Consider the following 12,341-nt stretch of genomic DNA (forward strand, 5'->3'; position numbering starts at 1 on the left):
CCAAGTTCACATTCACTTTTAAGCAATACAACAGTTATATTTTTGAAAGACAAAAAATCTAAAACATTTCTTTATGCGATAACCTTTTAATAACGGTTTTCATGTGTCTTGTCACGCTGTCAATCTTTCACATTGCTGTTGGTTGACTTTATGTCCCTCCTGAGGTTTGATTTTGTTGAAATTCAACACACACTGGACTGGATAGTTACAATACATCTAGAAATGCTGATAACATGAAATTTGGAATGGTCTCATCATATTTTTCTGCTGCTGTACAAAAAGATCCACGCCTCCTCGAGTCATTCACCTCATTTTAATTTCTCCGAAGACAATATAACGATACATTAATAATGAATTTAATTAACTTATTTATAGTTATTGTTAGAAATGTTGTTAATGTGCGAGCAAGGTGTGAGGAGTTCTGAAGTTAAAAAGGTTGCCAGGCAGGTACGATGTACCATCATTGCATTTAGACCTCAGACTTTCATAGAAGATATAGGAGTTATATACTAATTTTATAATCTTTTATCTTATGCTTTATATTTATTTGTATGACTCTTTTTTTCTGCTGAAGACAAAATAACGTATTTTGAAAAACTTTGTTAACCAAACAACGTAGAACCCCGTTGACTTCCATTGTATGAACACAAGTATGAACATTTCTCGAAATATCTTCTTTTGTGTTCGACAGAAGAAAGTCATGACATCATTTTTATTTTGGGGTGAACTAGTCATTTCATGTAAAAAAAATCCTACTACCACCAACTATCATTAAAAATAAATGACTTGCTGTCACTTTGTTGCATCCACTACGTGTGTAAACAGGCCTGTTCATGTACTTTCCTTGCTTTTTGTTTTGTTCGGTTTCATTTCAATTGGTGCCCAGAAACCATTACATCCTCTCTATGAGAGATTAGTTGGATAATATTGACTTATTTTTACTTAATATCTCTGAAGATTAGCAAAAGACTTCTCATGTTTGTACGCTTTTCTTGTTTGATGTACAGTAGAGGAAAATTAGCTCTTTGAGCAAAGACACTTTTTATGTCTGATGTTTGAGACTCTTGAAACTGAGGACAGTAAACAGCATCGTCTGCTCTGTTCCAAATATAGCCTCCGTCATGGGTTGGTGGGTTTGGGTGGCTCAAGAAAGAGCGTGAGTAATGATCATTACTGATAATCAGAAAGAATGGGAGATGTTGAGATGGCTTTGTCTTTCCTTATAATAAAAGCCAGAAGAGAAATGCCTCTTCCCCGCTATGAGTCCACGAGGAACGCTTCGGCTGACTGTCGACTTTACGGATGGTTGAGATTAAAGGTCCGGAGAGGAAAGCGGGTTAGTATGGAAATCAAGACTTTTTCAATTACAATCTCCCTAATCAAATGAGTGTGTAAATCCCAATGCTTTGGAAATTTTTCCGTACCCACCAGAGCGAACAGCTATCCATTTGCATTTAATATTTATAAAGCTGACCCATTTCCACGTGGACGCCCCACAACCAAACCTCGTATTGCCGTATAATGAGGTCATACCTCGTGCTCGCCATCTGAAGATTCAGATGAAAGCGATTCCAGCTAAACATACCAAACTCGTGAATAAAATGCTGTCATGGGCCGTGCCAGATTGCTGTGAAGCTATTCCTTCCAATGGAATTTCGATTTTCAGAAGGATTTTAACTTTTAAAACGAAAATTGTAATCGGTGCAATTGTTGAAGAGCGTGTTGCAGAATTTTGGGTTTGAGTAATAGAATATATAGCACGTGGATATTTAAAATAAATATGTGGTTATATGTAATGCATTTCTTTTTTTTTGGAGTATAGAGTTTGTGTTAATTCGATAACCAAAAGAAGCTTAAAAAGATTTACACATTTTACTATCAGCATTGCTATTTTTATTATATTTAACATTTCAGAGAAGATCAGAAAATATTAGAAAGTTGAGGAAATACAAAATGTCTTTCACAAGAAAGTAAGTTTTAAGGTGTGTAAGTTTATTATAGTAATTCATAGTGCATATAAAAGGGAATTTTATAGAACACAAAATAATTTGAAAAAAGCATTATTTGATGTCTCATGATGTATAGAACAGTCAAGGGCAGACAGAGAAAAGGATGACGCCAGCCAGTTTAAAACCCAGATCCTTATGCACTACCCATACCAAACCTCCATCACGAAACATAGGCTTCTTCAAACACAGCTGATAGCCAAAAGTAAATGATGGACATCTTGCGATTTGACTCGATTTCATTTATTTTAATTAGATGTTTTCAAAAGCCAGAGGAAACAGTCAGACATCTACCACCCTCTGGAGGCCTCGGAGCCATAATTAAAACCCAATGTCAATCACAGCCTCTTTCATTCCACTGCTTCTCAACGACCAAGTGCCCGTCAAGCTCCTATCATGACAAATTAATCAGCATCGGACCACTTCAGTCCAAAGATCTTCGCCTTAGGGGAGACCTCTTAGCTTTCCTGAGACGGAGCGCTATTCAGCGCTAATCAATTAAAGCGTGACACTGGCACTTATCAATTTCTCACCAAATCCAGGATTTAAAGTCCTCTAAACCAGCGCATGTACAGATTGGAATTTGGACCCATCCTGTGAGGGGCGATGAGCTGAGAACGAGTGTTATGCAGATACGGAGGTGTTCTGGAGCCGGTGCAGGCATTGAGACGCCTTGTTCCATCTGCTTATTCTGCTTGTGTTGCATAATGTTTCTTCATCTGCAGGCACATTTATCTCCCAGGGGTTGATTTTTATTTAAACAAAAACATTTTGTTTGCTTCATTGGAAGGTGACATTCAAGCTGATGAAGACATGAACAAAATACAATTTGTGCCATTTTTTAAATGCTTATTATATATTATACAATATCGTTTTTATTCGCAAACAGGCCCAGACGTTTATTTTATAATGGGACTTATTCAAAAAATGATGTTAATGTTAAAGTGAATTTAGTGTGTCACTACACAAATGTACACACTGTGCCACTATTTCCATTATGATTATTTCATCTTTTTTTATATAATCTTTATTTGGGTGACAAGGAGACCACGGCATCAGTAAAGAACACGCTGAATGTGAAAAACAAGACGTGACGAAACCAAACAAAATCAAGGTACATATTTCTTGTTTATATATATATAATATAATGTATTTTTTTAAACAAGAAATATGTACCTTGATTTTGGCAAAAGTGCTCAGAGAAACACTTCATTACTGTGATTAAACCCACTTAAACATGTTACATCAGGAATTTTAGCACAGAATAGTAGGCATTTTACAATAGCTGCAGTTATCAGGCGAGTGATACAAGCTCTTGCATGGTAAAAACAACACTAAAAAGAAATCTGTCTGATTTGACAGCAAAATAAATGCCTGCTGGCGTTTTGTAAATGTGCTTGGATAGCGAGTGTGAGAACTGAAAGCGATACGCAGATTGGTATGCGTTCCTCGTCATCATGAATATTCTAAACTATTGACACCTCACCAAAAAAAGTGCCAAGCCGACAGTAAAGTCTTGTGATTAAAAACCAAGGACAGAAAGAATTGTGTATTGCCACAGTTAAGTGGGCTACAAAGAGGCCAAAGTCAATCTCCATCGGTGCGTTTAAGCGCAGAGAATTGGTCGACTTCTCTGCAGGTAGCAGGAAAACAGCAAGGGGCTTCCTGACTCTCAGTGGGGGGCTGGAGTACCAGCATCTTTTTCTGGGGTGTGAGGTGAGGTCTCTCTGACCTGCACTCGATTCAGGGCAGCTATATCTAGCCACCCCAGGACTGGAGCCTCCACCGGGTCATACAGGAACGGATCTCATGGGTATGGCTGGTGCCAGGCTCTACTGTTGGGTTAGGATCAAACCCCTATCTGGCCATCTGTAGCTTAAATATCAGGAGTATGAGATAAACATATGGCCTTTAATGCTCAGGCACAGCAGAAGAACTCAAAGGAGAGATTGAGTACAGTAACTAACAGATTGTTATTCAGCAGTGGTTTCAAACCTCGAGACTGGAATTATGAGATTTACTTTGGTATTGCACACAGATGATATTTTTTAACTAGGTATACCGGTATTGACACTAACCGTGATATTATAAACCATGATCATTGATTTTGTGTTAATATGACACGTGATAATGTGGTAAACAATTTTACTGCAGCTTTTTGAAATGTTGCCTTAAAGACACAGTTCATCATCATTTACTCGCCCTCAAATTGTTCCAAATCTGTATACATTTCTTTGTTCTGATGAACACCGACAGAAAGATATTTGGAAGAATGCTTGTAACCAAACAGATCTTGACCCCCATTGACTACCATAGTAGGAAAGTGGCCCAGAAAAGTTTGCGTTCGTACATTCTTCAAAATATCTTAAGTGTTCAACGGAGCAAAGAAATGTATAAAGCACTTTTTCCTACTACGTTAGTCAATGGTGGTCAAGAACAGTTTGGTTACAAGCATTCTTCCAAATATTGTCTTTTTCTGTGTTCATCATTCTCTTTAAGTGACAAGATTTCGTTTAGATATGCCCCGAGATCGAGGCAGAATTCCCAGAGTATCATTACGGAGCGTTTATAGAATATCATTACTAGTGTTTATGCCTTAATAGGACATAACGGCTACATTTCTTTCACAATTTGTGTAAAAGTCTGGTGCAAATAAGGCGAGCGTTGGTTCGGCTGAATAAATTGCAGGCGTACTAAACAAACACAGACAGACAGATAAAAGGCTGCGACTGGAGTCCGTTACTCCCGAGCAGCTGGAAGCTGCTGTTAATGGGCGCTTGATTTATTTTTCCCACAGTTCTCTCTCAGGAGACACACTGACTATTTATTCTCATTTGCACAGAAGCACTGCCGGGCTCATCATCAGGCACTTACGCAAACAAAAACGGATGGAGGAAAGACGAGGACAATCGGTGCCCGGAGAGTCACCTCGGGCTGGCCGAGATTGGTCATTATCACCACTGCCCGACTGACTTATTACCTCCATTTTGAAGCGGATTGAAGAACAGCACAAGAAAAGAACTGGTGAGAAAGATCCGCCATTAGGGAAAAGCAAGGTGTGGGTTTTTAAACGGCCTTTCGGAGAAAACCACAGACTTGGCCTGTTTCACAAAATATCAGTGCCTGTAGTTTGTTGGGATGCATTTTAGTTGGTGATTTCACAAAAGCCTTTTATGAAATAGTCAATAGGATTAACATCCCAGCTGTGAACCAGGATTAGAGACTTGCTAGTTGGTTGCATATGATACTAGAAGGATGCACAGAGCGTTTGATCTGTGCAAGATGAGTTCCATTTTCTTTCAAGATTTTAGCTTACATTTTTAAGATGTATACTAGCTCTTTAAGATTTATGTAAAGAAATTCATATTATAATAGATAGCGGGCTTTAGTAACTCCAGTGCATTACACTACTGGTCACAAATTCTCTTTCAAAGGTCTCTCATGATCTTACAATCTTTTTGATTGTAAAAGCATTGCACCTCAAGAAGCTTTTTTATAAAATGCCAAGAGCCCAGGTATAATAAAAGTGCACTAAAATACACTTTATTTAATTACACTTCGTACTCTTCCATAAATGTACTTAAAGTGCTCTTTATTCACACATTAAATTTGTTCTTCACTTACAAAAAGATATCGTCTTTAGTACTTCGTGGTGTCTCAAAACAGTTTTGAGGACCCTCAAAAGTACAAAATACGTGTGTAAAAATAGAGCACTTTAAATCTATTCAAGTGTATTTTAGTGTGTCTTCTTTCACCAGGGAGTAAAGCACATTTATGAAAAAATTAAAGGCTTTTAAGATTTTAAGTTAAGCATTATTATTCTTTTTCTCTAAAGTGCAAAAAGTGAGTACAGTGAAAATTGTTTTGTTTACTTTGGACTGTGCAATTCCCAAAGTTCCATTTGTGTTATTGTATTGCTTATTCTTGTAAAGTGTGAAAAATATTATAATAAAGAATAATTGATTATTCTTTATTATTATCTTTTGACCAGTAGTGTACAAGAGCATGCACTTTTATCTTATTGATTGAAGATATAAATTGAACATGACAGCTCTCCCTCAATAACTTTCTATTCCGTTTACACCGTGTTCAGGAAGAAGATATTGATTTATAAAAACAGCATCACGCAGGGCCTGGCTAAGACCAGCATTGATAATTGGTTCTCCTCTCTTCCTCATCTCAATCCTTTCTTAGTAGCCTGAAAGCCCTGACCTCCGCAAACCATTCCTGATTCAGGTTTCTCCAATGGCGAACCTCTTCCAAAGCGTTCACTCTGCAAGACATCCGCATGTCCACATTCCCTATTATCAGTCTTCTGACCCCTCTCTGAAATTTTTTGAAGTATAGCCTGTGAAAAAGGTCAGCCTTACAATAGCATATCCGTCTGTTAAAAGGCAGTCACGGGTAGTTCATTTCTGAATATGGTCTTTTATTTATCGGCCTGGGGAATCGGCTAATGAAAAACGGCCCGCTGTTTTCCCCCAATGCCTCCGAGAGCTGGCCATACAAAAGAAGCGCTGAAGGGTGGTGGCAAACTTCTAGTGTCACCACAACCTAGAGGATTTGTAGCTAAAAGGTTGGAGAGACGGGGGAGAGAAGGCCCTCCCCATGAGGCCCAAGGCCTTTCCTGTATCACAGCTCCTGGCTGTTTCACTCTGAATTGCAGACGACCTTGAAAGGATTGGCACCGGCCGCTCCTGTAAATTATTCACACAGGATGTAGGAAAGGGCTTCTTCTGCGCTCCCGGACGGATGGGCGGAAGCCCAGTGTAAGCTTTGCCGCTTCTCGTATGGAAGACGTGGATTAACGTTACGGAGACGGCGAGGGAAGGGGACGTGGAGAGAAAGAGAGAGAGAGAGGCTGCGCCGTCGCCGGCACATCAAAAAAGTTGAAGGAGTTTCAGAGGGAAGGAATAAGGGTGGTCTCTTCATAATTAATTTCTCCCCCCCACGGAAACATCATAATTAATTTCTCCCCCCCACCAGAATGCGACTCCCCGCCTGCTGAGTCACTGTCCGCAGAGCTCCATCCTCTAGACATCCAATGCAGAATACAGGCACATGCTTCAGATTAAATTCAGCAAGTGTGATTTGTGATCTTAAGTCTAACAATGAGAAGCCCAATGGTGGTGACATCTAATATGTTTACTTATAAAGCAGGACTGTCAATCCTTTACGATGTTCATTGTATTAATTACATGAGATGCCAATGAAATAAGTGATTTGAATAGACATTGTCATTGTCAGTGATTCTCATTGAACATGATTGAATAGTCAGCAACACTGTAACTTAAGAATTAAATTGAATTCATGCATTTCAACTCTGGCTTGGAAGATTCACACTTTCACCAAAAATGTAAGCCAATTGTAAAACGTAAATTAAATCGTCACACTTTAAAATAAGGTTGTTAACATTAGTAAAGTCATTAGCAAACATGAACTAACAACGAACAATATACTGTAGTTTTTCAGCTGAACTATCTATTTGACAAATACAACCATACAATGGTAAAGTGTTACCGAAATCCGTCTTCTGCAAACATTTCAGCATTATGATCTTTATGATATCATTAATGGGCAGAAAAGAGAATTTGATGAACAATTTTTTATTTGAGGAGAGTGGACCAGTGGGCTGAATTGGAACATCCTGCTGTGATGGTGTGAATCTAGATCCAGTCTCATACAGGATGGCCGGATGAAATTTTGATGAGCGACGGCGTTGTGATGAAAAATTCTGTTTGCCTTCCTGGGACACCCCCTTTTATTCTGAGCCCCTAGGGTGTGAATCTGGGCAGCGGAGATATTTATGCCCGCGGTGCTCACTTTTGCAGAAGCCTAACAACCATAATAGAATTTCAAAGATCAGCTTGCAAATGAAAATTTGGCAGAGGATGTTTTCTTTTCTTGTTTTTCTGATAACATTTTAAAAATGCTGCCAGAAACCTAGAATTGCACATTGTGTCTACCGTGTTTTATTCCTTTGTGCTGTTTTTACTGTGTACACAATAATAAAGGTTTATGGCATTGCCAGGTGCGCTAACTGCTGTAATCAGGACCTAAAAAAGCTGCACTGAATAAAAAATGAATATGGGCCTTCATCTGTGAAGTGACAGAACAGTGAGACGCTCCTTTTTTCCTAACAAGCAACCACAACAATCTGTCGTTTGAAGAAGCCGTTTCATCTCCTGTCATAATGAGGTTACACTATAAGCTTTACACAATTAACTCTGTTTTTCTCATAGAGAGGATGCTGGCCCGCTTTCATTTGGCGTCTGGGATGCGTGATTGACGCCTTACAAGATAAACGGCGTAATGAGACAAAGTGATTATGACATGGAGAGGTATGATGTAATTCAGAAGAAACATGAACGTGTCGCGATGCCTTTACTTGGTTAAGCAGGGTGGGTTATTTAAAGATGAAAAGGTTTGAATTGTCATTTTTTCCTCACGCTTTCATCAAAAGATGAAAATTATTTTAATGAACCTTCACACAGCATTTTTTAGTACAGCAGTGGTTCATAGTACCATCAAATATGATATGTATTAAATAAAAGTAATTTCATCAATCATCACATTTTATCGATCGTAAGTATTTATCAATCATGTCAACCAGCGCATGAGTTTTCAGAGCTATTTCATCCTGGCCAAATTCGCGTTCTAAGCGGCGGTCTGGCGCAATATGGCTGCCGCCGCATCATCCAGGTGGATGCTGGTGGTTGAGGAAATCCCTCCTTCCATGTGAAGCGCTACAGTATATAAATGTTACAAATTATTATAATTATAATTAAGAAAATAAAGATGAACATTTGACCCATCAGATAGCGCTGCATAAAAGAAAATTTGTATTTACAATATGCAATACGATAATGCTTTACATTTTCAAAATTGAAAATTATATAACCATAGTATATACAGAGTTGGGTAGTAACGGATTACATGAAATCTGGATTACGTGATCAGATTCCAAAAATCAAGTACTTAAACTACATTAGTTTAAACTACATTTTAAAATACTTCAGACTACAGTTACTTTTTTATGGATTACATTATTACATACTATTCACAGAATTTCAGTAAGTTACAGTTCGGCGATTTTCCCTAATTCTTTTCTTTTTTTGTCTATTTGTATTCTTATTTTTATAATAAACATACCTACCACTTGTTTGTGATTCTTCAAGATTTTACAGCAGAGAGGGGATCGCACAGAGATACAAAATGCAGCGGCACTTAGCATTTGACTGCAGGATGTACAGTATAGGGGTGTGACGAGACACTTACTCCACGAGATGAGAATGTCATCTCATATTGGATTCACAATAACAAATCAAGATTTTTACACTATTTTAAAGTAATCCTAAATGATAAAATAAACGAAAATATTGACGTTTATTCAACTGAAAATCACAAAATGCACAATAGATGTATCTTAAATGAATGTAATTTTTCGTCTATTTTTGTGAATTATGATATGATTTAAAAGTGGCAGGGCAACTTCTATACTAATTTCACTTTCAAACACCCTCATGCTGATATCATGAGACCTTGACAAATCATCTTGTCACACCCCTAATAGGCACAATTTCATTTTTAAGGAAACCCATGGGAAAACTCATTGATACTATCAGTAAACGCTATAACAACAAGTTATATGAATGTTAGTATTTTGTCCGTACTGTACTTTAAAAAGATGTTTAGGCTCTGGTGATAAAGAATTTACAATTTTTCCCTGTTGCATCTGTCAAAATAGTACAAAATTATTCTGCTTCAATATATGTAACATCAAATAAGATTCTGAATGTTATCCAAAAGTAGTCCGATTACGTTCCCATTCATGTGTAATCTAAGAGATAACGTTACTTATTACAAATGATGTCATCAGTAACTGATTACAGTTCATAAGTAATCTATCCAGCTCTGTATATATCATTCTTTCTGATCAAAACACAGACATTAACATTTACAGTATGTCTCTTTGCCATTGACCTAAAACTTTGACTATACATAACTTTGAAAGTATTTACATCATTCAGTTACGGCAAACAATTGTTTAATGCAATACTGCGATATGTACGTTTTCAATAATATGATTATTATATAGTGCAGCCCTACACTGTCAAAAAAATCCCTTAAACGGACATCTTCGGTCAGCTGGGGTTGGCAGTTATTTCTTGTAAAATTACATATTTTCCCCAGTTTTTAGTAAATATGCGTCTTTTTCTGTAATTTGACCATTTTTGACTGTGTTCTACGTTAATACGTTAAAAAAAATTTTTAACTACACAAAAATTACAGTGTTTTGGACATTACACATGAAAAGTCTGTAAAAACACAGTGTGATTCAGTCAAATAATTTTTTTATAGTCAGCAATAGCTTTAAATGCATTTGAGGTATGGAGATGCTACGATCCGACTGTAGTTTTGTTCTGGCTTTGTAAATTGCTAATCGCGTTAGACAGATTCTGAGTGTTGTAGGGTGGGGGGGCTTCTGGGGAGTTTCCGATTTTCATCCATCATAAAAAGTGATGGCTGGGCTCAGGGTAAAAGGCACGGGTTAATTGAATCATACACGCAGCCGAGAGAGTGCATCATTAGTCATATAATACCCACTTTTGAGCAGCGAGAAAACAGACTCCGTTGGAAACACAGGTTAGCAGGATCAATGCATGTAAACAGACAAGCATGCGGCCGCAAACTCGGACGAGGATGTGTAGGCTGGTTCCTCTGGTTCGTTGACTCGGGATTTGGCTTCATTCAATTCTCGCGTTCAATACACACTGGCTTTGAAGGTGCCTTTGAATATCAGATGGAGATGTCAATAGGTTGGGTGAAAATCTTGAAATATAACATTTATCTCAAAGCTTTCTTCTGTAGCTTTGATGCAAAATGCATTCACACATTGTGTTTTCTTTTCAAAGTCTTGCCTGGGCTCTGAAATCACAGCTTCTCATTGCCTTTAAACCTCTGTAACATTACAAAATATTTAACATTGTATGATTGATTGCATGTATGCAGGTAATGTACATGTAAAGTATATGCTGATCCGGACTGCAAAATCGGTATAATACGTTAATGCTGGTGTAATTGCTTGTTTGATCCTGGTTCAGCTGGTGATGGATATTATGAACATATGACCACGAATGCTGATCTGTATAGCTGGAATATAAACTGCTAATATTGACACGCTTTCCTTTGATGTTTCAAAAAGAAACATATTTTGTCTATAGACTTAAATGCATGTACAGCTGATAAACACAGAGACACTGCAGGGCTTTGAAGACAGCGCCATCTGAATTTCCGCACTGCCAATAACCCAAAGCACGTTTTTGTGAATGTGTTTAATAATATATATTTGCATATGTTACAGCACCGAGCATGCAGAGAAAGAGGAAGCGAGCCCGAGTTTGCGCCCTGGCTAATGTAACCTAAGCAGAAGACGATCCCGGGCCAAGGACTTGCCTTTGATGGTCAGCACTGATGGTGTTTTAGAAGCAAACTCAAGGAGCCCCCCGTGGGAATACAGTAAGAGCAGCTCTGCCTGGACCTGGGCATTTATAATACATTCATCGTCCTGCTTCACACTGTACCAGTGTATCGCTGGCATAATCTCCGGCTGAAACTAGGGCGGGTATTACATCATACGAAAGAAACTGCAGACAAAGACAAAAACTGCAGGTCGCACATTAGCCCACGCGACGCAGTGTGGTGAGAATTGTGGTCAAATAGACCAATGATGGGATATTTAGGATGTCTTTGTAGTTTGCTTGTGAACTTTTTTAGAACCTGAAAAGTTACATTTTAGTAACTCTTATTGAGTAAAAATCATTCCTCTCACTTTGGCTTGAATCCTTCATGTCAAATTGCAGCAAAGGAACTTTAGTACTAAGGCAACTACTTTAGTTTCTATTAGGGCTGGGCTGGGACCAAAAGTGCCCCTGGACTTCATTGTCAAGCGACCTGTCGGCCTGTCCGTGCGCGATGGCGTTCCAAGTTTTCCAGGTCCTTCGCGATTGCGTTCCATGGGGGATCCCCCTAATTCATTACGGTATGCCCGAGTACCAATCCAGCCCTGGTTACTATCACTCACAATGAGGTTTAAAAATCCACTGACGTGCCTTGAAATGTGCATCTTTGTTTCAAGAGGGGACATAATTTCCACTAAAACCGAATGTTAAGGCGGAGCATATTGAGTGGCCACTCCCTCTGTTAAAATAGCCAGTAGCTTTTCATTTACTTCAAGCCTTGAACTTGATAATAAGCTGCGGTGTAGAATGATGTCATAAATATCGTTGATCTGTATTGGCGGATGTGAGAAAGCTTTTTAAAAATGCTAATTTT

The 12,341-nt window shown here is 38.3% G+C and overlaps 1 protein-coding gene across 2 annotated transcripts in view; it reads right to left on the reverse strand.

The window, feature by feature from the left end:
* Positions 1-12,341, reverse strand: part of ntng2a (netrin g2a) — a 46,503-nt gene that overhangs the window by 21,237 nt on the left and 12,925 nt on the right. The window lies entirely within an intron of this gene.

This window comes from Barbatula barbatula (genome assembly GCF_947034865.1).
Source record: "Barbatula barbatula genome assembly, chromosome: 11".
Classification (NCBI taxonomy): Eukaryota; Metazoa; Chordata; class Actinopteri; order Cypriniformes; family Nemacheilidae; genus Barbatula; species Barbatula barbatula.